Consider the following 27,488-nt stretch of genomic DNA (forward strand, 5'->3'; position numbering starts at 1 on the left):
TATTGTCTCTGTGAAGGCTTCTAGAGGAAATGTTACACATTTACATACAACAATTAATGATTTAGCTAGTAATCTAGTAAATAGTTAACATGAGTAAATAAGTACCTTAGACTTATAGTTCTATTAACTTATTCAGCTTGTTTTCATCGGTGTTAAAACGTCTCACCCAGAGTTTTACACTCACAAAAATGTGGGAAAAATAAAACTAATAACAAGAGATTATAATGACGGAAATTTAATTATTATGAATCTCATAATAATGATAAATTCAATGCATCAGTATAAAAATCAGTAAAAGGCTGCCTTGATTGGTGAGCTATCACCAAGCCATCACATCACAACAGTTGCAACTATAAACCAGGAAAGTGTTTGGTCATTTTCCGACAGATTCCTATACAGTACTTGTTTTGGCATCTCGAGGAGTCCCATCCTGTTGGCCATTAGAAAAGATTAAGTTTAAGGTGCACCCGCATTGGCTGTAATTTTTAAAGCCTGGGGATATGTTCGTGTTTCCATGGTCATACCCACACTGAATAAATAAATAAAAGCAACTTAATCTTGTGTTTGCATGTGTGGGAAAATAAATTGCACCATTCACTGATACTGAGCATGTTTATAATTTATTTGTTATGTTTTTTTTAGTTCACTATGAGTGAACAGGGATGGAATAGCATGACAAAATGCATTCGCTGTTTGTATTATTAGTACAGAAGGCTGTTCTGCTTCAGCAAAGCTTGTTTGCTTGGTCATTTTTGATTTGCTTTCTTGGCTATGCTAAATGAATTACAGAGGATGTTTGTGGGCACATCTTTCATTGTAACATGCAGTTATAGACCAGCGCACACAGGAAATCTAATTTTTACATGATTTTCCTGTATTTAAATGGCCATGATTATTTTCAGTTTTCTGGGTATTGACTCTTTAGGAATGTAGAGAACTAAAAACAGTAACATTGCAGCAAGCATATTAAAGGTAAATGTTAAACTATCCAGGGTACCAGAATGCAGCTGCATATTTTTATGCCCTTGGCATCATACATTTTTGCTTATGAAAATGTTAAAATTGATTTAGTGCTTTTAGACCTAGAGTGACAAACTTTATGACTTAATATCAACATTTCCACATTCATGTTTCATTTACTTGCAATTATATGATAAATGCATTTAATTAAACACTGCTGTAGCATTTAAGCTGTAAAATACAGCTAGAAAGCAGACAGACACTGACACGGGGGCATTCTCATAACAGAATAATCAAGGGAATAACTTTTAGCTGCCATGGCACTAAAAGCCATTATGTAGTTCTATGAGAAGCTGGGGCATTGATTCAAATTGTTTTGCTTGGTGCTAATAAATGGGCTGTCATATGTAATGATGCAGAATAAAACATGGTCTCATTCACACCATAGCCAGGGACATAGACGGTCCCACGGAGTGGATGTTGCTCAGCTCAAACCAAGGCCAAGCCCTCCATCCAACCTTGTACTTCCCACTGTATTGTTAAACTAACACCTCCTACTTTCATCTGACACTCTTACCCAGATCAACTTACACAGTAGTGAAGGTAGGGAATGGTTATTTCCTAAAGGACGCCATGACATTGCAAGTTGGCTGTTTCAAAGATTGAACCTGTGACCATCTGGTTACAGGACGATCTCAGGAAACACAAGGCCAACACGCCTGCTGTTAGTTAATGAAGGATTAGACAGATTCAGCCGTGAACATGACCAATAGTTCAGTTGTGCAGAGTGGCTCTCTGTCATAGGGGGGTGGGGTGTGGGGTGGTGGTGGGGGGGCAGCCTTATCTAGAAGAACTGTACAAAATAGTGCAAGGACATTAACTGCATTGCAAATAATACTAGTATATGACATGTAGTGCAGTCTCAAATGTCACCTAAAAGCAGATTCACTTCTGTAATAAAAATTAAAGAAACAAAAAAAAAAACCAAAACAAAAAAACATGAGCTTCACTTATGAATCAATGTAGAAATACAGACCCAATTTTCTTCTATATATTTGTTTCCCAATCTTTGTCTAAATGTAAATAATTAAATAAAGTAAGATGTCTTATTTTACTGTGGCAGTTTATACAACCACTGTGGTTTAAGTCACTTTTACATTATTTTCCTTAGATTGTTTTAATGTTTAGTGGACATGATGCACAAAGGTCACTTGTTTGAACAGATATGTTCTTACGTTGCAACACAGTCATGTTGTGCATAGTTCAATTAAAATGTTGTTCATCGTAGACCTCGAAAAATCATTTGTTTTTTTCAATAATGTTGTGTCCACACATACCACATAAAAAACAAGTAATTGATTTCCAAAGAGTTATTAGTTGAAGACTTGTTATATCTCAGCATGGTATGCAGTGTTTCCTTTAAAAAGATTGAGGAAACTGAACAAGCAAAGGATGAAAGAAAATATAGATCTACAGACAATTGACAGTATCTAAATGTTAACTCTTCAAGAAATAAGAAATTTCCGCAAAGATCTTACAAAGGACCCAGGATAACATCAACCATCTACACCCTGGCAAGCCTCAATAGAAATGTTCTCAATGGAAGAGTGGCTGTCAAGGCACATGTCAAGGAAGGTAAGACTAAGGTATGCCAAATTAGACAAGAACCGGACTAAAAATCAATGGCAACAAATCAATTTCCCAATTTAAAAATTTTGGTTCAAATTGTCGTCAGACAAGGTCAGCAGAGAGGAACAACAGTGAGTTTCTATAGTCATCTGTAAAAACAAGTTGGCAGCTTTGTCTTGTGTTTTTGTGGCTGCAATTCAGCAATTATGAACACATGGGCTGAGAAACTGCGATCTATCATGCAATTCTATCTAGAAAGTGTCTCTTTTGCAAAACCTGCATGTTTCAGTGTGGAAGTGATCCCAAACATGGTACCTATGGAATAAAAGTACACCTGGACACATATTAGCCTTGGATTGACCTCCCCACAGCTCAGAGCAAAAAAGGTGTCCTTCAAGAAGCTTGGAAAACTATTCCTAAAGACTACTTAAAAACATTACAAGAAGGCCTGGATAAGAGAGTTCAAACTGTGTTGAAGAATACAGGTGGTCATACCACATAGTGCCTTCCAAGCTTGTTAAAATTTTATGAGATCTGCATTTCTGCATCTACTGTATTTCAGTGTTTGCATATTTTAGTAAATCTCTGCATCCATACCCCAGGTTCCTAGCAAAATATAAAGAAATGAGGGGCAGCTTGAGACTTTTGGACAGTGCTGTTTCTCTTCAAACAAACAGCAGAAATTACAGGCGTGTATAAACAGCTTTTGTTTTGGATTGTTTTCATCTGTAATGATTTCATTTGTAGGAAGCTAATGAAAGTATGAAGTTAAAAAGCATTTTCGCTCACATTAAAGGTTTTTTCAGACCCTGTAAGAAATTACATTGCATGAGTTGACTTTGAAAGCCCTGTGGACAAAACAGAAAAACCCAAAGAGCCCTTATAGCAATTTATGTCCAACTGTTTCAGTATTAGTGCTTATTAAACAATACTCCTTAAATTTTCTGAACAATTTCCAGTTTTCCTTGTGTTTTCTGGTTAGTGCTTAGTAGCAGTACACTCCACATTTGTCATATAAGCAGCAACAGGGCCGATGCAGGATGAGCCTTTGGGTGATAACAATGACGAATGCAGTGACTGAGCAAGAAAATCCACACAACACGGTTTAATGTATGGCTTTCTCACAAAGCTCTGCTTACCTGCACACATTTTTGGATAAGATCAGCACTCCTTCTCTGCACAAGTCCCCAGACCTAAATTGTGGGAGGTTATGTGAGAAACTGCCACGTTTGTTTGTCGCCATGAGAATGGCATTCGTGGTTATTTCCCGTGCAGCATCAGTTTATAAATCGCACACCTTCGGACACAGATTAAGTGCCTTGTTATTGCAATCATGCTTTATTATTTTGGTTTTGTTAGTCTAATTTATTGATTGGACGAAAGTGTGCGTATTGAGGTGGGAAAGATGATCATTTCCTTTTAGGCTGGAAGAGGGGTGATTTTTCTGTTAGATGTATGTCATGTTGATAAGAGGGTGGCAGGTGTGGAGTGCATGAATAATCCATGAAGCAAAGATGTATATTCTGCTGCTTGAAGTTGAGATGCCATTATTCAACTTCAGTTATTTTGTCACAGAGTTGCAGATTTTTTTTTTTTAAAGGAATACAGTAGATGTTGTCTAGAAATGCATTTTTCTTTGAGTCATAATTCAGTATGCATCATACTTATCTAGATGCCATCGAGTAGCTATAAATCAAACAAGTTGCTTTTTGGCTTCGGTTTATATACAAAACAAGCATTACGATGATGTGGATCTCGTAATGAAGGGCTGCACCGAGATTAATCCTAAATCCAGCCCAGTTAGAACATCACATCTGTCGTTCTGAACGATGGACCCCTATTTTAACTTTCGCTCCCACCTATAAATTCTAGTTTATATTTATTGTTTTATTCATTCTGTGCACTATCAAGCCATTAAAATTTTACCATGATGCTGACCTTTTTTGTGTTGCCTTGTAAGTTTATCATTAGTATTTGTACTGTGGACTACAGTTAGATAAACTCAAGATTTATGAGTGGAGTACATGCTGCTATACCCCCTTTGCCAGAGAAAAATGTGCGAGGCTGAAAACAGCAGAGAGCTAGTGGGACTGGGATACGTTAAATGCTCCTCTCCCCGATTTAATTGAAGCCAAGCAAATTCACTGGGGACACAGACAGTGTGGTTGTTTTTCTGACAAAGCTCTGCCCACAAATGATGACTCTATATTTGGCTCACTGCTATAACTGATACAGGCCTCTGTCCTGCTCCGCATCACTATGGTTAAAAAGCATGTAAACATAAATGCCTGTGATCTAATGCAGCAATAAAAGAAGAGGCCTGGACTCGTGTGATTAGAGACCTGACAGTGATTTACCAGTTGCTGTTGTTGTTGTTGTGCACAGCTAGCTAATGAGTCGTATGTAGTGATAACAGACACCTCGTCAGTGGGTGAGAACAGTCACATCTGATTTCAATGTTGTTATACCAAATGAATCACATGCCAGCTTATTATGTCTGACCTACACAATCATGGATGTGCTTTCTTCTGTTTTTCAAAACACATTTCATCCCGGCTCTCTTTAGGTTTGAAATCTACACAAATGAGCCTGGAAAACAAATAGCCAGATAATAGTAGTTAGCAGAACTTTTCATCACTGTATTGACTTTACAGCAGGTGGTCGAAACACTAAGCAGCAGGTTCTAAGATTTAGCGGGCACTAACAACGAGAATGGAATCAACAAATTAAGATGAAAAGATTGAAGCTGTGTGTCGTTACTAATAAATATGGAGAATAATTGGTTGTAACAGATTTGCAGAGGTATTGTTATTCCGCAAGCGTAAATCTGACATCTCCAGGCTGAGGCAACATATGTAGTGTAAGGTTTTCATGCATTCTTTATATTATTTGTAATGTTTAGCATATCTCTTGACTTTTGTGTAAAATCTTCTTCCTTATCTTTTCATGCTGAGATATGAAGCACCTAGAAATCCACAAAGACTGTGGTTGATCTCTGTAGTCTTTAAGTGGGAAGTGGGGTTTTCAGAATACTCGAATTTCAAACTTGATAACAATTCCCAGGAAATGACAAAAGAAAAAACAGAAATGACTAAAAAATGGCTTTTTTTTTTTGTTAGAAAAAACAATACAATTCAAACATCAATAGCAACATTGTTTTTCAAATTTTAGTAACATAACTGTAAGTCTAATTTTTTACACTAAAGTTTTTATTTTGTTTTTGGAAGTGCTGAGCTTCAGTGACTTGGTATCATATCTGGCTGCTGATCAAAGAGTTGTGAGGTAGGCTGTCACCGTTTCTGTTTAGTTGCTGGCAACCGTTTTTCTTTTTTCTTAAATCTTCAATTAAGGAAAAAACATAACACTTTCTGGATACAAATAGCTGTGTTATCCTGTTAAATTAACACTTCTGTTAAGGTTACAGAGGGCCAGGACTGATAATGTTTGCTGCCTAGGTCGAAAACTAACCTCACCTTTTTTTAATTATTAGCCATAGCTGCTTCCTTAATGACAACAGACGGTTTATGTGACTGTTGGGTGTCTGCTAATAGTTAAGCAGCTAACGTTAACGCACAATGTTATTGAAACACGAGCTTTATTGACCTCTCGAAATGCCTCATAAAATGTTATTCAGTGTTGTGAACGTCAGCTGCTTGAGCTGATAGTGAGGAACACTGTGTGAAGTTGTGAACTTTTTTTGTTGTCCTTTGATGATATTTCACAGAATAAAACCAGCAAACCTAGAGCCTACTTTAGCCTCACCAACAGCTTTGCTCGGCATGTCTTGCTAACACCAGGCTGGAACTCCTTTTACTTTCAGAACTGGCATAATTCTCCTTACCAAGATGCAAAAATCTAAAGGTGCGTCGCTGGATGGAGATCTTATGACTGTGGAGGCCACTCATTGTCACGTTTAGGTAGCCTGTTTGAGATGATTTGAACTTTTCGATATGGAGTGTTATCCTGTTCGAAGCACGCAAGAGAAGATGGATACACTGGACATGGTCAGCAACAGTACTCAGGTAGCCTGTAGTGACAATGTTCAGTCAGTACTAAGTAGGGATGGGTATCGTTTAGGTTTTATCCGATACTGGTGCCAAACCGGTACTTTTGAAACTGTGCCGATGCTTAAATGGTGCTCGAACCGGTGCTTAAAGAATGGAGAACACAAACTTTGTACAAAAACCTCTCATGTTTAGCTGTTTTTTTGTAAAAAGATAACAATGTTAGCCTTTGCTGCAGCTATAGGGCATATCACTCTTGGCTGGAAGCAGTGCTTAAACAATGGAAAAAACACAAACTTTGTCCAAAAACCTCTCATGTTTAGCTGTTTCCCTCTTTTTCTTTGGTCATTTTAGCCTTTTTGGCCAGGGTGAAGGGAGTATCTGCCATCAAACAAGAAGACAGCTGCATATAACTACGACGGTGTTTGCTAGTTCACCTTACGTGCATTAATTTAATAATGTGGTTAGGCTACTCAACTTAAATTACACACGAACAACATTAAGCTACTCATGCAGAGAAGACCGACTGTTGCTGCCATCATCATCCATCATCATTTCTGCTACACTGGCAGGGCTAGGGGCCAGGACTCTACTCTTCGGGTTCTTGGGGGATGTTGCAAACTCCGGGTCCGATAACAGGCACCACACCCACAGTAGATGTGCTCTGTCTTGCAGCAAGCTAATACGGTGCACTTCTCGGCTTTTAAAAAAATGCTATGCGTCGCCAGGTGTTTCATCAGATTCGAGGTGTTACCTCCTTTGCACAGTATCACCTTAAAGCACTTGTTGCAGGCTGCTGAGTTTGCATCTTTTGCTGTGAAGTACAGCCAGACCTTTGACCGCTTGCCTTGGGCATTTTTAATCTGTAGCTCTGCTCTAAAAGAACGTATGTACCTGGGCCCGCCTACTATCCTTGGAAAGGTAAAATGATTGGCTAGAATCCGAAGTGTATGACATCTCAGGAAAAAAAAAAAAGCACCGAAATAAAGCACCGAAATGTGCGCTGCTTTTCGGTCTGGTTACTACCGTTTATGTCAGAACCGGTGCCAGATGCCGGTACCTATCCCTAGTACTAAGGGCTTAAAGTATACCAAAATATATCTTTAACATCATTACACCATCATTACACCGCCTGAACCATTGATATAAGACATAATGAATCCAGGCATCCAGTTGTTCATTTTGACCATCTGATGTTTGCTGGAGAAATGTGGACTCATCAGATCAAGCTGTTCCTGTTTTTACCTGAGCGAAGTGGCATCTTGTGTGGTCCTTTGCTGCAATGCTACCACAGGTATGGTTGCAACAAGTGATTATTATGTAGTTTCTTTGTTGGTAAAGCCCAATACACATCTGGCACCAGCAACCAAGTGATGTTTAGAGTTGCTTAAATCACTTTTCTTTCAGTTTGAATTTTAGCAGGTTGTCTTATACATATCTACATAGATAAAAACAATGAGTTGCTGCCATGTGTATTGTCATTTGGATTAAAGAAGCTGAACATTTTAGCTGGTGGGTGTAAATTTATTCGCAAGTGCATTTCTTTATATTATAAATGCATGTAGGAGGTTGTAAGTGCATTAGTCGAAACATTATAACCATAATAATTTCTTTGATATTCTTTTACTTTAAGATGCCAACGCTTTTCCTATTATTCTAAGTCGTAGCACATCAGGTTTCTAAACCAAAATCTGGAGAACACTTCACACAATTAGTAGTTCTATTACTTCAGAGCATCTATTTAATTTTATATTGTCAAGAGTATGTTTACAGACACAGTTCTTCAGATTTTATACCCCTTGTATCTGACAGTTGTGCATTTTCTTCAGTCAAGTGATTTCCAGACCTTTGTTTTTATTTTCTGGTTAGGATTTTTCTCCTCTAAGCTATTTGTTTTCATTCCCTCTGTTTGTCACCAAAATCTGTCCTAGCATCACTGTGTAGGAATACAAAACAAAACAAAAAAAAAAGCCACAGTAATTTAACTGTAATTTCCATACAGGAAGCCTGGTAGAAAAGAGATGCAGTATAATGTGGCATGGTTGTCAGAAGTATCTGTCACTGGCAAGACTATTAAAGGAAGAATATTTGTCAAACATAAACCAAAAATTCAGAGCTGAGATTACTGATAAACAGTGCAGTGGATGGCGTTTTAAGGTTAGCGCCAGAGGATAATACTATTAAACTATTAAACTGGGTTTTATCAATAGTTTTGCCCTTCTCTGACTGTGCTGATTTTAAGTGAGATCTTCAAAAAGATTTGCTGATAGCTTTAAAACTGATATCATATCAAATACTAAGGAAAAGAAAATTAAGGGAAAGAAAACGCTTTGATGATTTTATTAAACATTTGTTTGTCCTCATGGGACATACGCAAATGCAAATTAAAGACAGAGTATCAAATGTGCTACTCTGTGTAGATACATAAGATTAAAAATTCAATTTTATTCACAGGAAGATTTCTTTTTTCTTTTATGATCCTAACTATAATTCTGCTATTTCAGTGAGTGTAGGTTTCAATTGTGTTATCTGCAGTGTTGTAAAACACTTCAGTGTGAGCTCACAAGACTCTAAGAACAGTAGGAGATGGTCTTTTTGCCTGTAGTTCATTTTTTAAGTCATTTCATAGCTGAGTCTCATGGTGAACATCTGTCTCAGTAGAACGGGCACACCAGACATACATGCCATGTAACTAAACATACAAATGTGCTGTTCTATTGGACATGAAGATCTCAAAGCACAGTTCTCTCTTGAGTTCAAATGTTTTTGATGTCTGACTTCATAAAAACAGTTACCATCATGCCATTTAACAGCGAGTCTGGATACATATTGCTGAAAACAATAATTCAATGCTCTAGGGAAAAATAACGTTTCTGAACCACAATGGCATTATTTCTGTCCACAACTGGCATGTCAGATAGATAGATAGACTGACTGACTGACTGATTGATTTTTTTTCTGGGACATATGACATCAGATTTCTGCTGATATGTGGCTATCTGCAACTGAATTATGACTAATTCCAGGTCCAAATTGAGTTACCTACAGTGTATTTCTAGTGTAGTTAAAATGTAGTTTGCAGTTTTATGAGTAAAAATGACATTGCAGATATCTGTAGTAATTTCAGAGGCTACTATAAGATTATGTCAGTTCCTTTTAACATTCTTACAGTTTTATTCTTTTAATGCAGAATGTTACACCATGTTTTATAAAACAAAACAAACTCAGTGATGAGTTTTAGCCCTTTTGGAGCCCAGTAAGATTATTTCAGAACTAGAGGTGTTGTAACATCATCCAGACTGACTTTTTCATAAGTCCTCGAGTGGATCTAGGGCCAAACCAAACTTACAATAGACAGTCAATTTCTGCAATTATATATATATTAGGTCTTTCTCAATGTCCTTGATCATAAGCTTCCTACTTTCTGGGATTTTATGACTGTCTGATCCACAACTGCAATGAAATCACCAATTTGACTTAATAGGTATGGGTATTATTAGGATTTTTCTATTAGGAATACTGCTGGTATAGCATAGCTACTATACTAATACCCTTGGGAATACAAAATACGAGATGCACCATGACCACATGAACCATGAACACAGAAGCAAACACAAAACAACTTCAAGATTCATTATTAGGAGAATCTAAAAATGTCAGCTATGTTAGAATAAATGTTTTGCATTGTTTTGGTACTGCCTAATATCCATCTTTAGCTACGATTGTTCAAATGTTTTCCTGAGCCCATATTCACTGAGACTTATTGAAACATCATAATTTGGGCTAATCAAAGTGTCTCAACATAACATATGTATAACCTGTGATTGTGGGTTATCAGAACATCTACATTAACAAATATATTTCGTTTCACTGAACTGACCTACATCCACAAAATGCAGCTAAACAGAGGGCCACTGACGCTGGACTGCAGTATGCCAACATGGGGGTGTTAATTTAATTCAAGCATTCAACTGTAATCTCCCATGACTCTGATATAACCATACCATATGTGCTGCACCAGAGAGTCTATTATTTCCTTGTGTTCTATTGTAAATACTATGAGGCGTGCAATTTTGTAGTGTTGCAGCTCAATCATCATCACAGAGGAATACATAGTTAAGTTGTTGTCCTTTCGTTTCTTTATGGCTCCCATTTGAATGTATTATGCTTTTCAATCTAAAAATGGGAACTATGTTGCGAGTGTATTTTGCTCTTTTTACCACTCCTCTCTGGACATTGTCCATTATTCAACATTGTAATGCACAGCTTTACAACAAGCTATATCCCCAGTGACCTTCAGCATTGGAGTCCAGAGCATCTCATTCCCTTTGACCCTGTTTGCCATTCAGGCTGTAATTGTCACTTGCTCAAGGCTTTTAAAACCATCAAAAGCTTCTCAGTGCTGGGTGCATGACAGTATATCTCAGCTCTCATCAGAACACAGGGCTGCCAGAGAAACTGCCCTCCAAGAGCTAATCCAGCCCCTGAGGTGCTGTTCCAACCAAACTAATTATTCTGTGTAACCAACCAGCTGGAATGCAGCCACTACAGCTGGAAAATAAAGGTTTGGAGTGAGACATTACAGTGTGATCCCTATCTCTGACCTTCTTCCTCCTATTACAAGTGATGCAGATGACGTCCAATATTTTTCTCTCTTTTTTTTGTCATCATAACCTTTCTCTGGAGCTTCAGCCATCATTTATATATCAGATTGAGTTTTCTGTTTGTGAACTTGGGTGGGTTATAATTGTAATGGAGACCTACCAGCAGCAGGGTGATGTCACGGAGCATCGTTCAGCCCTGAAGTCTTGACCATCCCTGGGCCAGCAAATATATCAAGAAGCTTTCCAGTCTCTGTTCTGCTCTCAGAGGAAATAGGCTCCCTGGGGCTTGGAGGCCTTTTCTTGATCCTGTGGTGATACTAAGGATTTACTGGGACTCTAGTGATTAGCCAGAGGGGAAATGGGAAAACAGGGCAATCGCTGCCAGCAGTCTCACATCAGAAAAATATGGACAAACACACATACTCGCAAAGTGCATGTGTGCTTTCATGCACACATGCACAAGCAAGTGCATATGCATGCAGACAAAATGCAATAACAATTGTATTGCAAAATATTCCACTTTTGATGAGGAATTCTAAAGGTTATATAAACTGCTGTTTTGCCACTTTGTTTTTGTGAACTCAGCATATGAATATGCATCCATTCTCCAACCTTGGAAATCAGCATATCCTCACAAATCATACCTCCTTGATACTGAATATGGCTGTAGCAATCCCATAAGTCCCATCTAGCCTTGAAGATGAAACACTTAAGATACATGAATCCAAAACACAAGCTCGCCTTACTTCTTACTTTTCACAATGTAAGTATATTCTGTATTTGGAGCTTTTAACTGTTGTACTGTAGCAAACTGGCATTTGCTTGATCTTATCCCCTCAGCAAAAGCGATAGGATAAGGCCAGGATCAGATTGCTTTTTCCCCTCAAAGCAAAGTGCAACTGTTAACTCCAGCAGAATCAGAGAGACCACAACCTGAAAAGGGGGTAAGCGTGTTGCATCATTTTCAACAGAAAGTTTGACAATGACTTGAAAGCAATAAACGTTATCTAACTAGCTAACTGAGCTAACAAACGTAACATGAGGGATTACACTGATAAGAACAAAGGGATAGGAGATATTCAGCATCCTACTATCCTCTCTATAGTTTCATCACTTCCTACAATGTCTCTGAGAAATGGATGAAAGCCATGGGAAAAGGAATTTTATCTTTTAAAATGTATGACAGTAGTCATTTCCCCAAGTTATACTTGAGTGAGGTAACAGCTGATTCTAAAGATGCAGAATTATTAATATATTAATAATTAATTTTAAAAATCCCACTTAAATCAGGTCTGAATTGATGTAAATTATTACTATGAGAATGAAACAAAAATGATACAGAGGTTTAGGTAGGTTTAGCAAGTGTAAATTCCATCATAACTGTATTGATTAGCCACATTCAAACTGACCTCGGAAGCAAGCTAGTACCTATTTCTTTCTTATTTAGAAAGAACTACTTTATACATGTGTATACAAACTCTTTTACTAATTCTTCACTTTACTATTACATTTTACTAAAACCAATTACAAAGACTTTGGTGAATGTCTCATCCCCCAGAGGGCCACCCACAGCTCTGCTCCCTCTCACGTTATGCTTCTGGGGTTGCAAAAAGCAATTAAAGGCGCCACCTGTTTCTCCATTCCTTCTGCCTTCTCTGTTGGGTAATTGGAAACCTCTGTCTATTGGTGCTGGTGCCCGACCTCATCTGCAGCTGATATTTCACACAGCTGCCTTAAAACTGTAAAATAAGACAGAATGGTGAACTTCGAAACTGCACTTAAAATTCTAATGTTATTTTGTTAGTTTGCCTAAGTGGAGGGGTTTGGTTTACCCAGAGAGTTTTACTTACAGAACTGTAACATCTGCATGCAACAAATGTTTCTGAAGTGTGTGTGTTGACAAAAAGAATACCAAAAATTACAACCACATTTAAAAAAAAAACCCCAAAACTGTTAAAATTGAAATGAAAAAAGAAAAACAAATGCCACTATTTAAAGATTGATGCACCATCAGTGTGAACCACTGCTATAAGGCAGGATCCATGCTTTGATATTTATGACATATTCTACCCCTGCCATCCAAAAATCACAGCCACAATAGAGACTCATCAGATGAGGCAACATTTTTCAAGTCTTCAGTTCTCCAGGTTTTCATGTTCTTTTTACACCAAATTCTGACCCTACTATCCACTATTACAGCAGAAACCGAGAGTTATCAGATTAGGCAACATTTTTACAATCTTTCATTGCCCACTTTTGGTGAGCCCATGTAAACAGTGGACTCTGTATTCTTTTGTTATCAGGCAGGAGTGGTAACTGGTGTGGTCCTTACTGCTGCTAGGCTTCCACATGTATGCTGTTCTCCATAGCTTGGTTGTAATGAGTAGTTGAGTAACTGTTGCCTTCTTATCAGCTCAAATACGTCTGGCTATTCTCCTAAGACCTCTGGCATCAGCAAGGCATTTTTCGCCCCAGAGAACTACCAAACTAACAAGCAGTTGAGCGCATCTAATGCTGTGGCTGGTTAATTATTAGTTACATCTTCTTTTTATTTGATGCATTTAATGTTTTCTATATTATTTAAATTTACACAAGATTTTTACTTATATTTCCCACAGTGTCACAACTTTTTTTGTAATTGTACCTTTAAGTTCACCTCATGCACAATTAAATGTAATTTTAGATTTTCTGCTGATAAGTCTGGCATTCAGTTATTTTTTATTTTTTGTCTTGAAAACAAAAACCAAAAAAAACCCCAAAACATTCTTCATCTATCTAAACATGCATCACATTACAAGGCTCAAGTGACATCTTCTAATATGCCTGAATGAATAATCCACAGCATCCTCCTTTAGATACCATACACACAGCATCAAGAGGCAGCTTTTCTAGTATCACTTGTCCTGTAAATAAAATTATCTGCATCCCCGGAAGCAGCTACACAGCGGTGCCCTACCAATGATTTAGCACAAAGGATATTGCTCGAATAATACATGCCTCAGAAATGTCTGCCTTTTGTTTTTCAGTAATCATGCTGCATTATGTGCGTTATAGCGACACTTAAAATCTAACTTCTGAGACGTAAAGAAATAGTAAGTGGCAAAAATGGTTGATTAATCTATTAATACATTTGATTTAAACAACTTTAGTAAGTGTTTAAGTAACATTTTAGATCATTTTAAAGCGTACTAATCTAAATTTGAGCTTCACAGCCATTAATGATGATATTGACTGTTACTTCTAATTGTCTGAGTTAAGCTGTCTGGAGTCACAGCATATTCTGAAGTTTTACTCTCTCTTGATAAATTAGACACATGCAAAAGTTAAACAACCTAACAATCTGCTGAACACTGCAGTCGTGTCTTAGATGTTAATGATGTACAGGTCAGCATTTTTTTTAATAGTGAGTCAGGCGCCCATATTACCAAAATGTCACCCCTGAAGAGTTCACATTGCCATTAACCTTTTCAATGGACACACTTTAGGCCTCATTAACATTTCCAGCCTCCTCCTCCTTCTCCTCCTCCTCAAAAAAGAAGCTAAATCTTCTTCTTTCACACTCACCAGCATCAGGTTTAAACAAGTGCAATACCCTATCAACCATGAAATTGAGCACTTAGTAGTTTTCACTGGTGACAGAGCAAAATCAAGTTAGAACGTATGCAGCTGTTGCATCCAGAGAGCTGTATTGTCTGGACTTCAGATTGAAATAAAATATTCATTGCTCAAACGGACTGGCTGCTTTAAGAGAAACTGTCCAAGTAAGGTGTTTTGTGTTTCCACCGTAGTTATCTATCACTCAAAACATAATCAGTTGCATACCCTTACCACAGAGGACTTTCCAGTTGGCAAATGGAAAGCAGCAGTCAACCATGATGCTGGTTTGTCCAGAGAGAAGTGGTATGCTGATATATAATAAATATATTTGAGGATTTTTCTTGTGTATTTTTTCTTTTGGTTACACCAGAATGGATAGAATGACCCTGCAGAGGAACAGCAACACTGTCTGTGGTTCCTTCTTCCTATTCTAATCGGGTTTGACCGATAGACTCTTACACTTTTGACTGAAAATTACGATCTCAGTGGGGAGCTAACTCAAAATTTGGCACCATTTCATTTTTTCCTTCAAACAATCCTCAGCAGGCCTCCAATATAAATATAATAAAGGCCTTTAACTGTAGGCTTGTAAGAGTGTCTCCATTTGGTGGTTCCACTTTATAATATGCAATACTGCTTGTTGGCCAATAACCCTTTGGAATACTGCTCTCCAGGCTGATGAATTCCCTTAGTTTGGCAAACCACAGAAAAATCAGACTAAACTACCTGGTCCCTTAGCAACCACCTCATAAATGCTTACAGTGTCTCTGTGCTTGATAGCCTGAAGTGGAACCAGGCAATGGGATGACAGGAACAAAAGACTATTCATGTCCTGGCTATAATGTTATTTGCTCCTCCAGCTACTACCACAGATGTCCAAATGTGTTGTAATGATTACCAGTATGTTTGCAGTAAGCATCTGAGATGAACATGTGACCACACAGCTTGGGATTGTGCCGTGTATATTTCCAGTAATTATACTTCATAGTTTTGGAAATCTTCCTAGTTTCCCTGGGATTCCACCACTGGGTGAATTTGTGGTGATATGTATATATATATATGTATATATGTATACACACAAAGTGCCATCTTGATAGTGGTAAGATGTTGATTCTGCATCTCTGCAACTACATTCTAGCCTGAAGGTGCATAAGATAAAATTGTCTCTTGTACAGTGGGAAGGAGTGGTCATCATTACTTTAAATACAGTCAATATGGGGCAAGTCAGAAACAGCGTCATATTTGGGGCAGGTCAGCTGAAGATGCACATTTTAAATATGTGGATCATGGCAGATGAGCAAATAAACCCATCAAAGCCTTTGAAAACTCCAGCAGTGTTTATGAAATTATTACTCATTATGCTGACACTGCATTTCAACATTGCATCACCATTGCTGCCTGGCTGAGCAGGGCTGCGGTAATCACTGAGGTAAGGTTGTACCCTTTCACCATAATGTTACTGACTTATTTAGCTGTAGACCAGGCATGATAGAAAACATCAGCTGAGTTGTGAAGTTTAGATCTGGACTGGTGTGGTCATGACTGTACAGTCATCACTATGGCAACCTTTTCTTCCAACATCACTGCCACTAATTAGCACTTTTTAAATATTATATTGTCTCCCAGCCATTGTTTATGACCACCTTTCAATATCTACCTACCTATCTATATGTCTATCTGTATGAATTAAAACTGTGTATATGTGTGTGTGGGTTCCTTTTTTTTCTCTCTCTACAGACTGAAAATAGATACCAGCCGGTTTGAAATGTAGGGTTCTCTTTGATCCACACTGGAGTCAATGCTGTTATGAATTCATTATAAATAACATAAGAGTCTAAAACATGTAGCTAGTTAACACAAAATGTCACTGTATGCATTGCTTTGTCATTATTAAATCATTTTCTGACAAGCTACTTAATGTAAAGGCATGTGTTTTATCAGAAAGTCATGGGAGAATATATATAAAAGTATTACATTTACGTAAGCTGCAATATTGATTACCAACAGCATTATATATTTACTTATTTATTTTATATCTATAATATTTATTCTAAAGCTGAAGTAGGCTGGAATTTTTTTTTCGCCCTATTGGAGGTTTACATCCAATATATATGTATATACATATATGTATATATATATGTATATGTATGTATATATATATATACAGGGGGTGCAGAATTATTAGGCAAATGAGTATTTTGTCCACATCATCCTCTTCATGCATGTTGTCCTACTCCAAGCTGTATAGGCTCGAAAGCCTACTACCAATTAAGCATATTAGGTGATGTGCATCTCTGTAATGAGAAGGGGTGTGGTCTAATGACATCAACACCCTATATCAGGTGTGCATAATTATTAGGCAACGTCCTTTCCTTTGGCAAAATGGGTGAAAAGAAGGACTTGACAGGCTCAGAAAAGTCAAAAATAGTGAGATATCTTGCAGAGGGATGCAGCAGTCTCAAAATTGCAAAGCTTCTGAAGCGTGATCATCGAACAATCAAGCGTTTCATTCAAAATAGTCAACAGGGTCACAAGAAGCGTGTGGAAAAACCAAGGCGCAAAATAACTGCCCATGAACTGAGAAAAGTCAAGCGTGCAGCTGCCAAGATGCCACTTGCCACCAGTTTGGCCATATTTCAGAGCTGCAACATCACTGGAGTGCCCAAAAGCACAAGGTGTGCAATACTCAGAGACATGGCCAAGGTAAGAAAGGCTGAAAGACGACCACCACTGAACAAGACACACAAGCTGAAACGTCAAGACTGGGCCAAGAAATATCTCAAGACTGATTTTTCTAAGGTTTTATGGACTGATGAAATGAGAGTGAGTCTTGATGGGCCAGATGGATGGGCCCGTGGCTGGATTGGTAAAGGGCAGAGAGCTCCAGTCCGACTCAGACGCCAGCAAGGTGGAGGTGGAGGACTGGTTTGGGCTGGTATCATCAAAGATGAGCTTGTGGGGCCTTTTCGGGTTGAGGATGGAGTCAAGCTCAACTCCCAGTCCTACTGCCAGTTTCTGGAAGACACCTTCTTCAAGCAGTGGTACAGGAAGAAGTCTGCATCCTTCAAGAAAAACATGATTTTCATGCAGGACAATGCTCCATCACACGCGTCCAAGTACTCCACAGCGTGGCTGGCAAGAAAGGGTATAAAAGAAGAAAAACTAATGACATGGCCTCCTTGTTCACCTGATCTGAACCCCATTGAGAACCTGTGGTCCATCATCAAATGTGAGATTTACAAGGAGAGAAAACAGTACACCTCTCTGAACAGTGTCTGGGAGGCTGTGGTTGCTGCTGCACGCAGTGTTGATGGTGAACAGATCAAAACACTGACAGAATCCATGGATGGCAGGCTTTTGAGTGTCCTTGCAAAGAAAGGTGGCTATATTGGTCGCTGATTTGTTTTTGTTTTGTTTTTGAATGTCAGAAATGTATATTTGTGAATGTGGAGATGTTATATTGGTTTCACTGGTAAAAATAAATAATTGTAATAGGTATATATTTGTTTTTTGTTAAGTTGCCTAATAATTATGCACAGTAATAGTCACCTGCACACACAGATATCCCCCTAAAATAGCTAAAACTAAAAACAAACTAAAAACTACTTCCAAAAACATTCAGCTTTGATATTAATGAGTTTTTTGGGTTCATTGAGAACATGGTTGTTGTTCAATAATAAAATATTCCTCCTCAAAATACAACTTGCCTAATAATTCTGCACTCCCTGTATGTACATATATATGTGTATATATGTATATAAAAAAAACACCCAGCACGCCCCTGCGGGCGGTTTATCCTTCAAGCTCGGGTCCTCTACCAGAGGCCTGGGAGCTTGAGGTTCCTGCGCAGTATCTTAGCTGTTCCCAGGACTGCGCTCTTCTGGACAGAGATCTCCGATGTTATTCCCGGGATCTGCTGGAGCCACTCGCCTAGCTTGGGAGTCACCACCTAGTGCTCCGATTACCACGGGGACCACCATTACCTTCACCCTCCACATCCTCTCGAGCTCTTCTCTGAGCCCTTGGTATTTCTCCAGCTTCTCGTGTTCCTTCTTCCTGATATTGCTGTCATTCGGAACCGCTACATCGATCACTACGGCCGTCTTCTTCTGTTTGTCTACCACCACTATGTCCGGTTGGTTAGCCACCACCATTTTGTCCGTCTGTATCTGGAAGTCCCACAGGATCTTAGCTCGGTCATTCCCCACCACCCTTGGGGGCATCTCCTATTTTGACCTCGGGACTTCCAGGTTATACTCAGCACAGATGTTCCTGTACACTATGCCGGCCACTTGGTTGTGGCGTTCCATGTATGCCTTGCCTGCTAGCATCTTGCACCCTGCTGTTATGTGCTGGATTGTCTCTGGGGCATCTTTACACAGCCTGCACCTGGGGTCTTGCCTGGTGTGATAGACCCCAGCCTCTATGGATCTTGTGCTCAGAGCTTGTTCTTGTGCTGCCATGATTAGTGCCACTGTGCTGTCTTTCAGTCCAGCTTTGTCCAGCCACTGGTAGGATTTCTGGATATCAGCCACCCCCTGATATATATATATATATATATATATAGTATGTAAATGCAATATGCTTTTCAGTGTTAATGTGCTGTGCCTCGGCGTGTTGAGCATTTGTCTGTCTTCTGCTCCGTATGAGCCTGTGTATGTACTTTGCCTCGTTCCTCACACTGCATCTAATTATGCACAGAGCAAAGAGACTATGAGACAATTCAATCTTTTGTAGTAATTGATCCTTCCACCTGAGGGCAGTACTTTCTAATCTAATATCAGATAAATCTGTTTCACATCTTCAATTAAACCAAAATATTGAATTGGCTTTCAGGTTGAGCTCACTTGTTTTAGTAAGTTCACTCATAGTGTTTGAAAACGAATCAATATAATGGCCTGTAGTTCCATCTCTTCCCTGCAGGATAGAGAAAAATATGAAGTCAGCTCTAGGATAGATTGCTGGAGATATTTTTTCTGTAGTGCTGAATGCAATTGTGTTTGGTTCATGGATGGGTTTATTGGCTGTAGAGCTGTTCACAAAAAGGCCTCTTTAAAGTTACACATATCCACTATTGTGAGCTATTATTGTATTACACACAGTGCAGTTTCAGAGTATACTTAAGTAATAATTTCTAAATCTGCTGAATCTTTATTAAGCTGCTTTGTGGGCAGCTTGGTCACAGTAATATTTTTTGTATTATTATTTTTTCTCAAAGCCTTCTGGCAATTTGTCTTTTCTTTACTTTACTTTTCATTTTTTCAGGGTGTTTTAGTTGTGTTTGTCTCTCTCTCCCACAAAGCTATGATGCATATAACACTGTCCTACCTTTGCTCTGCTGCTCTTTTTTTGTTCTCTTCAGAAACAATTACAATCTCTTTTCCAGAATTCAATTATTTTCACTGTTCAAAAACACGTGCCCAAGGCCCCGCTTGTTCCCTCTTCTTCATACAGTGACAATCTTTTAGCTGATGACATACATATCCACCTATTGCCACAGAGGATAAGAAAATAGTTTTCTTTGTAAATGAAAAACAATAATTTGAATGACTTATGTAGGAGTGACATTTTAATTTAGTTTGTGATGTGGAATGAGCGCCCACCGGTGATATACCGTAAAGCCAAGCTACACCTTGCCTTTTTGTCTTTGAGGCTTGGAAAGAAGGAATGAAAAGAATCAGTGTAATTCTTTAAATTAATCTGCCACCGTCAGTCACTGTGGACAGATCAGAAACTGTTACTAAAACAGTCATTTCAATCAGTACATAAACCTTCCAGTGTAACACTAATGAAAGGTAATACATATATAATAAAAACAGATGTTTGAAGTTGTAGCAGTCTTCTGTTAACCCTAGAAAATAATGGATTAGGGAAAACAGTGATGGGAGACTGATCCATGGCCAAAATGACCTAATGAAATGAATTCAAAAATTTTGTATCTGTATTATGTATTTTTACATCAAAACAGTGATAAAACAACAATAACATGGAGTCTGCTATCAATATATGTTCAATACTTCAAGTTGGCAGTTACTTGCAATACAGTGGTTAACTGAAACTGTTGTCAGTGATATGCTGTACAAACAACATTCACATTAATTACATTCAGAGTAAAGCCAGAATCTTATGGACGTGAAGCAGAAATTCATACAAAAAAATGATATAGTTGCTCCCAGTAGTAGTGCTAGCAAGACATATCAGAATAGAACCATTTGGGTCGAGTCCCTTATTGCAAATGTTGCAGATGAGTTGCGCTCATTGCCACAGAAAGATTGCCAGTGTCTTGCATATACTAGAGCTATAACCCGGCTGAACGAATGAACAACTCATTATGTGAAAGTGAAATGATTTTGTTCATTATTCTGACCTATCTTGATCCGTCTCCATTATTTTGCATGGCGTTGTAAAGAAAAATTGCTCAATCATCGACAGTTTAAACTTGCGAGGTGCAAAAGAATGTTTCTGTTTTTGTGTAACACAGTTGGTATTTTTAGGTTTTATCCAATAAACCCCGACGTGTGATAAATATTGTAGTGACTTAGCTAATTAGCAGTTCCTTTCAAACAGTAATTGTTGGTTGAGTGATTTGCTATTTGTCATTATTTTCATAAAGTTACTCTGAGACTACAGTTTTATTATTTTTTTATTTATTATACTGTATAATTAATTTTGGCATGTATGAGACATGTCTCGTGTTAATCTGTAGTCTTCCAATCAGGTGGTTATGTCATTGTTTTCCTTTTTTTCTGAGACCATTAATGAAGCAAAGGCAATGTGACTCTGTTTAATCATCTAATAGAGGGATTATTTTTTTAATAGAATTAACCTTTTAATTGGTTTTAAGATAAGAGCAGCAGATATAAAGCAGTTGGGTTTTTTCCCTAAGAAAGACATAATCGACTCAACCTCTCATGTAGGCTCACAGTTCTGTGACCGTTTCTTGAAAATATTAAAAACTCACATTACAAACGTTAGTAGTCACAATTCTCCTCCATTGTTTTTACCCCTCAGCCATTAAAGTCATAAAAGGCGTAAAGTCGCAAGTTTGCAAATGCGATAACTCACGAATGACGTGACATAGGATTTTGAAATTGATACCATGAGTGCATCTGCTAAACATCTTGGATGAGTTTGAATCTCAGTGACCTCAACCTCAATGTCAGATGTCAAGTTTTCTGAAAATCTTGTGAATGTGATAACTAAAGAAGGAAGTCACTTAGGATTTTCAAATTGATAGTATAGGATAGGGGTGGTGAACTCCAGGCCTTAAGGGCCAGTGTCCTGCAGGTTTTAGATCTCACCCTGGGTCAACACACTTGAATCAAATGATTAGTTGTCAAAGGAGCTTGCAAATAAAAGCGTCTGGACTTCTTTAAGTTACTTGAAGACGTTTCACCTCTCATCCGAGAAGCTTCTTCAGTTCTAAGGTCAAATGGTGGAGAGTGGAGAACTTCATGACATGTTGAGGAAGTAATGTAGCCATTTAAATCAGCTGTGTTGGTTCAAGGACACATCTAAAACCTGCAGGACACCGGCCCTCGAGGCCTGGAGTTTCCCCACCCCTGCCATAGGTGCTTCTACTAAAAATCCTGAACAAGTTTGAGTCTTGGTGACCTTGACCTATTGTTAGATACTTACATTTTAACACAACTAAAAAACTTTCACTACTTTTTTCCATCTCATCCCATTTACAAGAATAAAAAACCATCTCTTTTCTCAGTGACTGTTTGGTTATGGCATATTTAATTTTTTGAGGAATGTTCAGGTGAATTGTCAACATGAACAGAATTTAATTAGTAGGGTTTTTTTTAAACATAGAAATACACAGACATGAGCAGATGCCATACAATCCCATGCTACCCAGCAAGGTGTGCAGCATCAGATGTCCCTATTGCTGAATCTCTCAAACAGCCATATAGTTTACCACGTTAGCATCAAAGAGAAAACTTCACTTAATTAATTTCTGTATTCTCATGCAGAGAAAGCTTTATAAATGCACTGAGATTGTAAAAACATTCATCTGCTTATGTTCCAGTCATAATCTAATTGTTTATGAACCGATGAATGGTGAATTTAACCTTTATTCGTGTTGCACCTGTTTAATGTCAAACTGGGTTTCTGCAGTAGGAACACCTTCTAATGGGTTTATAATATCTGTTTGATTATGTTTGGCATAATCCAGGAATGCTAAAATGACAGATTTTGTGTATTAAATAGACAGTAAAACATGGAAGTACCAGATTGAACATCCCACTTGCATTTTACTACAACGCACTGAATCTCTGACTGTGTATCGAACTCCTACATGATAAGGGGTTAAGCAACCAAACTTGGCAAACAGGTACATCTTAGGTCCCCGAAGTTTCTTATCTGTCAGATAGTATGGTCTTATCATGTTGCCTAGCAACCACCTACCAAAGAGCAGTTTTCAGATTTTCAGTTTATGCACCTGTAACACCTGATAAAATCAGTGCATGGTTTTTAATTTCAGACACTATACTATAATGTAAACTATAAACTATAATGTCTTAGCAAATAATCTATTTTTAATTATGTCTTGAATACAGGAATTTATAAGCAGCCTGTCATAAAAAATATGTATATTACTACCATTTTAAACCTATGTAAAACCCAAGGATAATATAGTTTGAGATGAAGTGAAATAGTATTTTTGAAACATCAAGGTGATTCTTGAGGAGGCATTAGGTGAAAACTTGGTCAACATTGGAATAGTGTTAAAAATAAACAAACAAAAAAAGATGGAGGACAAAAGAAGCGACAGTGAGAGAAGAAGTGTCTAAAAAACAACCTTCCACACATGAACAGTATCTAAAAGCCATGTCCTCAAGAATTGGGATCAAACCCAAAAAGACATGACACAGGGATGCTGAGAGATGCAGCTGGCCCTTCAGTTGATCCATCTACTGTTCACTGAAGCTTCATCACAAATGGTCCCGGTGGAAGAGGTGGCTGTCAAGACCCCATTTTTAAAGTAAAACAGGGAGAAAAAGCTTAAATGTGCCAAATGACCCAAGAGCTAGACTAAAAATTATTGGCAAGATATTTGCAGTGATTAATCCAAATTTGAAATTTTTGGTTCAAATTATTGTCAATATGTACGCGTCAGTCAGGACAGGGATACAACAAGTGTCTACAGAATTAGTAGAATGTATTTGAGTGAATGTAAAATAGTACTGTCAGATTTTGATCCACCTGGCAATGCGTCTGATTGGCACCAGCTTAAATTTTCAGTATTACAATGATTCCTAAATACACTGCCAATGCAATAAAAGCATACCTGGACAGAAAACACACAGTATAACACTATCAGCCATGGTTTAGCCTTCCCATAGCCGGACCATCAAATTCATTGAAACTGTGTAGGATCATCATGACAGAGAATGGAACAAAACGCAGCCATTGTGTAAGGAAGAGCTTTAGAATGTCCTCCAAGAAGCCTAGAGGAAGATACTTAAAGAACGTTTAAGAAAGTTTCCCTAAGAGAGTTCAGGACGTGTTGAAGAATAAAGGTGATCATCAATTGTACAAAGTATGTCAGTGCGGTTAATTTCCTCAGTTTGCCATTAACACAAACAATTCTGTGGCAAGAGCATGTATTAATGTATGTAATTCAAGACACAATGGCTGGATATCAGACAATTCAGAATACCTAGATAAGAACTCTCTTCTTTCAGAAATATGCATCTCTTTATATCACTTTAATGTCCAAAGAATTTTGAGGCATTTGTTTTTGGAGGGTTCTGTGAGATATTTTGGTCTGTAAACCTTTAAAAAACATGGTTGTACAGTAGTTTCTCTACAGCTTTAATGAACAAATTAAGCCGCAGCTGAAAATGATGAGTTTCCCACATCAAAGCATTTGATAGATCAGATCGCCCTCTGCCATATCGAGGAAGCCCATTCAATTAATTTTTTAAACTTTTTTTCTCAGTTGAAGTTGTACATTTTTAAATCAAGATTCACTATTTCTGTGTTAATTACAGACCTCCTAAAAATGTTGAAATTCAGGTGATTTTTTTTTTTTCATCTTAATTTGTTTTAATATTACGATCATTGAAATAATTTTATTACCGACATACATCACACAAAGAGTGGCTCATGAGGACTTGTTGATATATCACACTTAAATAAAGAGGAAGAAGTCAGCTGTGATGAAATAATGCGGATTATCCATCTTATTCCTGAACATGAACAGGAAATGAACAGCCTCATTTCTATTCGGTGTCCTTGCTCTCATAAAATTCTAATTGAAAATTGTCATCTCTAATTGATATCACAATTAAGGCCTGGGCAAGAGAAGAGAAAAGACAATGAGCTGATACGAATAATAATCTTAAAGGCAATACCATTACTTTCATTGTCAGTATAATAACAATTTGAAGAATGCTGCTTATGATTTAGTGAATGAGCTAAGTACTATTGCTGCAGATGGTTTTTAAAGATAGTTGGAGGACATCCATGCCATACACAGTTGTAACATTTAGTTAAAAGCCCAGTCGATAAGCAATTTGGGCTACGCCTCCAGTTTTTGACATCAACTAATGAAGCCAATGAGTGCAAAGACAAGACAGAGTGATCTCAATTGGGGCACTTGCACAGCACTGCTGTTATATGTGATTAAGAAGACGCACCAACTCAATTACAAACATCCTTTAGTGTTTTTTTTTTTTTTTTTTTCCTCTTTCTCAGTGGGGATCCTTCAAAAATATTTTTAACTGCTGAAATTCTTAGGAAAATCTGTCAATATTATATATATGTTTTTCTTTTGGTAAATGATGAATTAAATTGAACCTTTTATAATTTATAATGATTTAAGCAAATGGCCTGTGTGGAAGTCCTTTTTGTCGCTAAAAGGTTTAAATGTTACAGAGCAGCACATACATAATTCAAATATAGCTGCAAGAAAGCACTTGCAAATCCATCACATTATACATTTGTGCAAAAATACGGCATAAAATAGCCTCAAAGCACATAAAGAGAACTCAATAAAATAATAAGATAGAAATATCAGAGTTGTTTATTATTTATTTTATTGAGAAAAGTAATGCATGACGATGATCTGAGAATCTGTGTTTTCTTGTGACCCACCCAGTGCAACAATAATCCTTTACTACACTCGCGTTGTACTGATGTTTAGCAAAATTTTGGCCAACTGGTTCAGATAAAAGTAATGTGTGTGTCTTAACTTTATTCCTCTTTTACTACTCCTGTCAAAGAACTTTCACTACTTTCACTTGAGATTTGAATTCTATGGAACTAATTGTTCTATCAGCCATCACAAGCTGTCTTTACTCTTATGTTGGAATGTTGGTTTTCCTTTGATCTCAGATATTGCTTCTTATTGTATATATTTCTATTTTGGCCTCTTCCATCCATAAAACATTGCTCAGAGTATTGTTGTCCTGATTGTAAAGTCAAAAGCAACATCATTATCCAATGTGACAGTTTCAGATGTTGTTTGTGTTATACATCTTTCTTTCAGAGTTATCTTGTAGGTAACAATAGTCTTGAAATTCCTTCGTCTGAATACAAAAAGAAAAATAATAAAATACAGACTTTATAGATTGGTTTTCAATCCAGATTTCCATACGTAAAACACTCACGTTATGCCATATTGATGCATAAAAACAGAATATTCACATATTTATTAAACCCATATATAATGTATTAGTTAAAAAAAGATACACCACAAATGGTGTTGCTGTTTTAATATAATCTTTTGGCTTTAAATATTTTTTATAAAATTCATAATTTACTGAGACAGAATGATGTCTGTTGGATCATTTTTAGGAAGGTTGCAGGACAGATTAAACATGTGTTAGCCAATGACTAACAGAATAAATATAAATAAATTATATGTAATAACGCATTAAGCACAATAAAGCAACACAATGGGTAAAACGCATCCCTGGACCAGATGTGAACAACATTGAGGAAATACCATTACCAAGGGAGTCCCACACACAGCTCTTGTGGATAAGCGATGTGCTGCGAATTATTATCATAACAAATATGCCTTTCCACCCACAGAGACTAGAGTTATTTTGCCCCCTCTCATCTTCTGTTCACACATAGACAAACACTTCTCTGTAGCTGTGATATGGGGTTAAGTGCTTTATGTGCTCCATGGTTGGGCCATGTACCAATTTATTTTACTTTTTTTATTTTATTTTTTGAAGTAGACATGGCAGGAGTGCAAACCAAATAAATTAAATTGCAACTGCAGAATTGGAAAATATGACTCTGTGTTTTTATAGAGGTATCACAGGCTTTTTAATCTGGAAATGTACAATCCTTCTAAATGTGTATTAGAGCTAGACGCTTGAATTAAAAACGTTTTTTAACTAAATAAAATAAGCTGGTGGTTGGTGCATTATTTTCCTGATGGATATATATATATATATATATATATATATATATATACACACATACAGAAATGGGCAGTTCTGTAATCTGATTACTTTTTTCAAGTAACGAGTAATGTACGGGATTACTACTGCAAAAAGGGTAATTAGATTACTGTTAATTTCCCATAAGCACGCGGCGTTACTGCGTTACTAAAACCGTGATTTTTTTTTTGCGAGAGTGTCTAATGACAGTGACGTAAGCGAGTGCGAGGTTCGTGGCAACAGCTGTGTGCAGATCAACAATGGATAATATATCGAGTGCAGGA

Source organism: Simochromis diagramma, unplaced genomic scaffold (genome assembly GCF_900408965.1).
Source record: "Simochromis diagramma unplaced genomic scaffold, fSimDia1.1 OVJJ01000602.1, whole genome shotgun sequence".
In the NCBI taxonomy this organism is placed as follows: Eukaryota; Metazoa; Chordata; class Actinopteri; order Cichliformes; family Cichlidae; genus Simochromis; species Simochromis diagramma.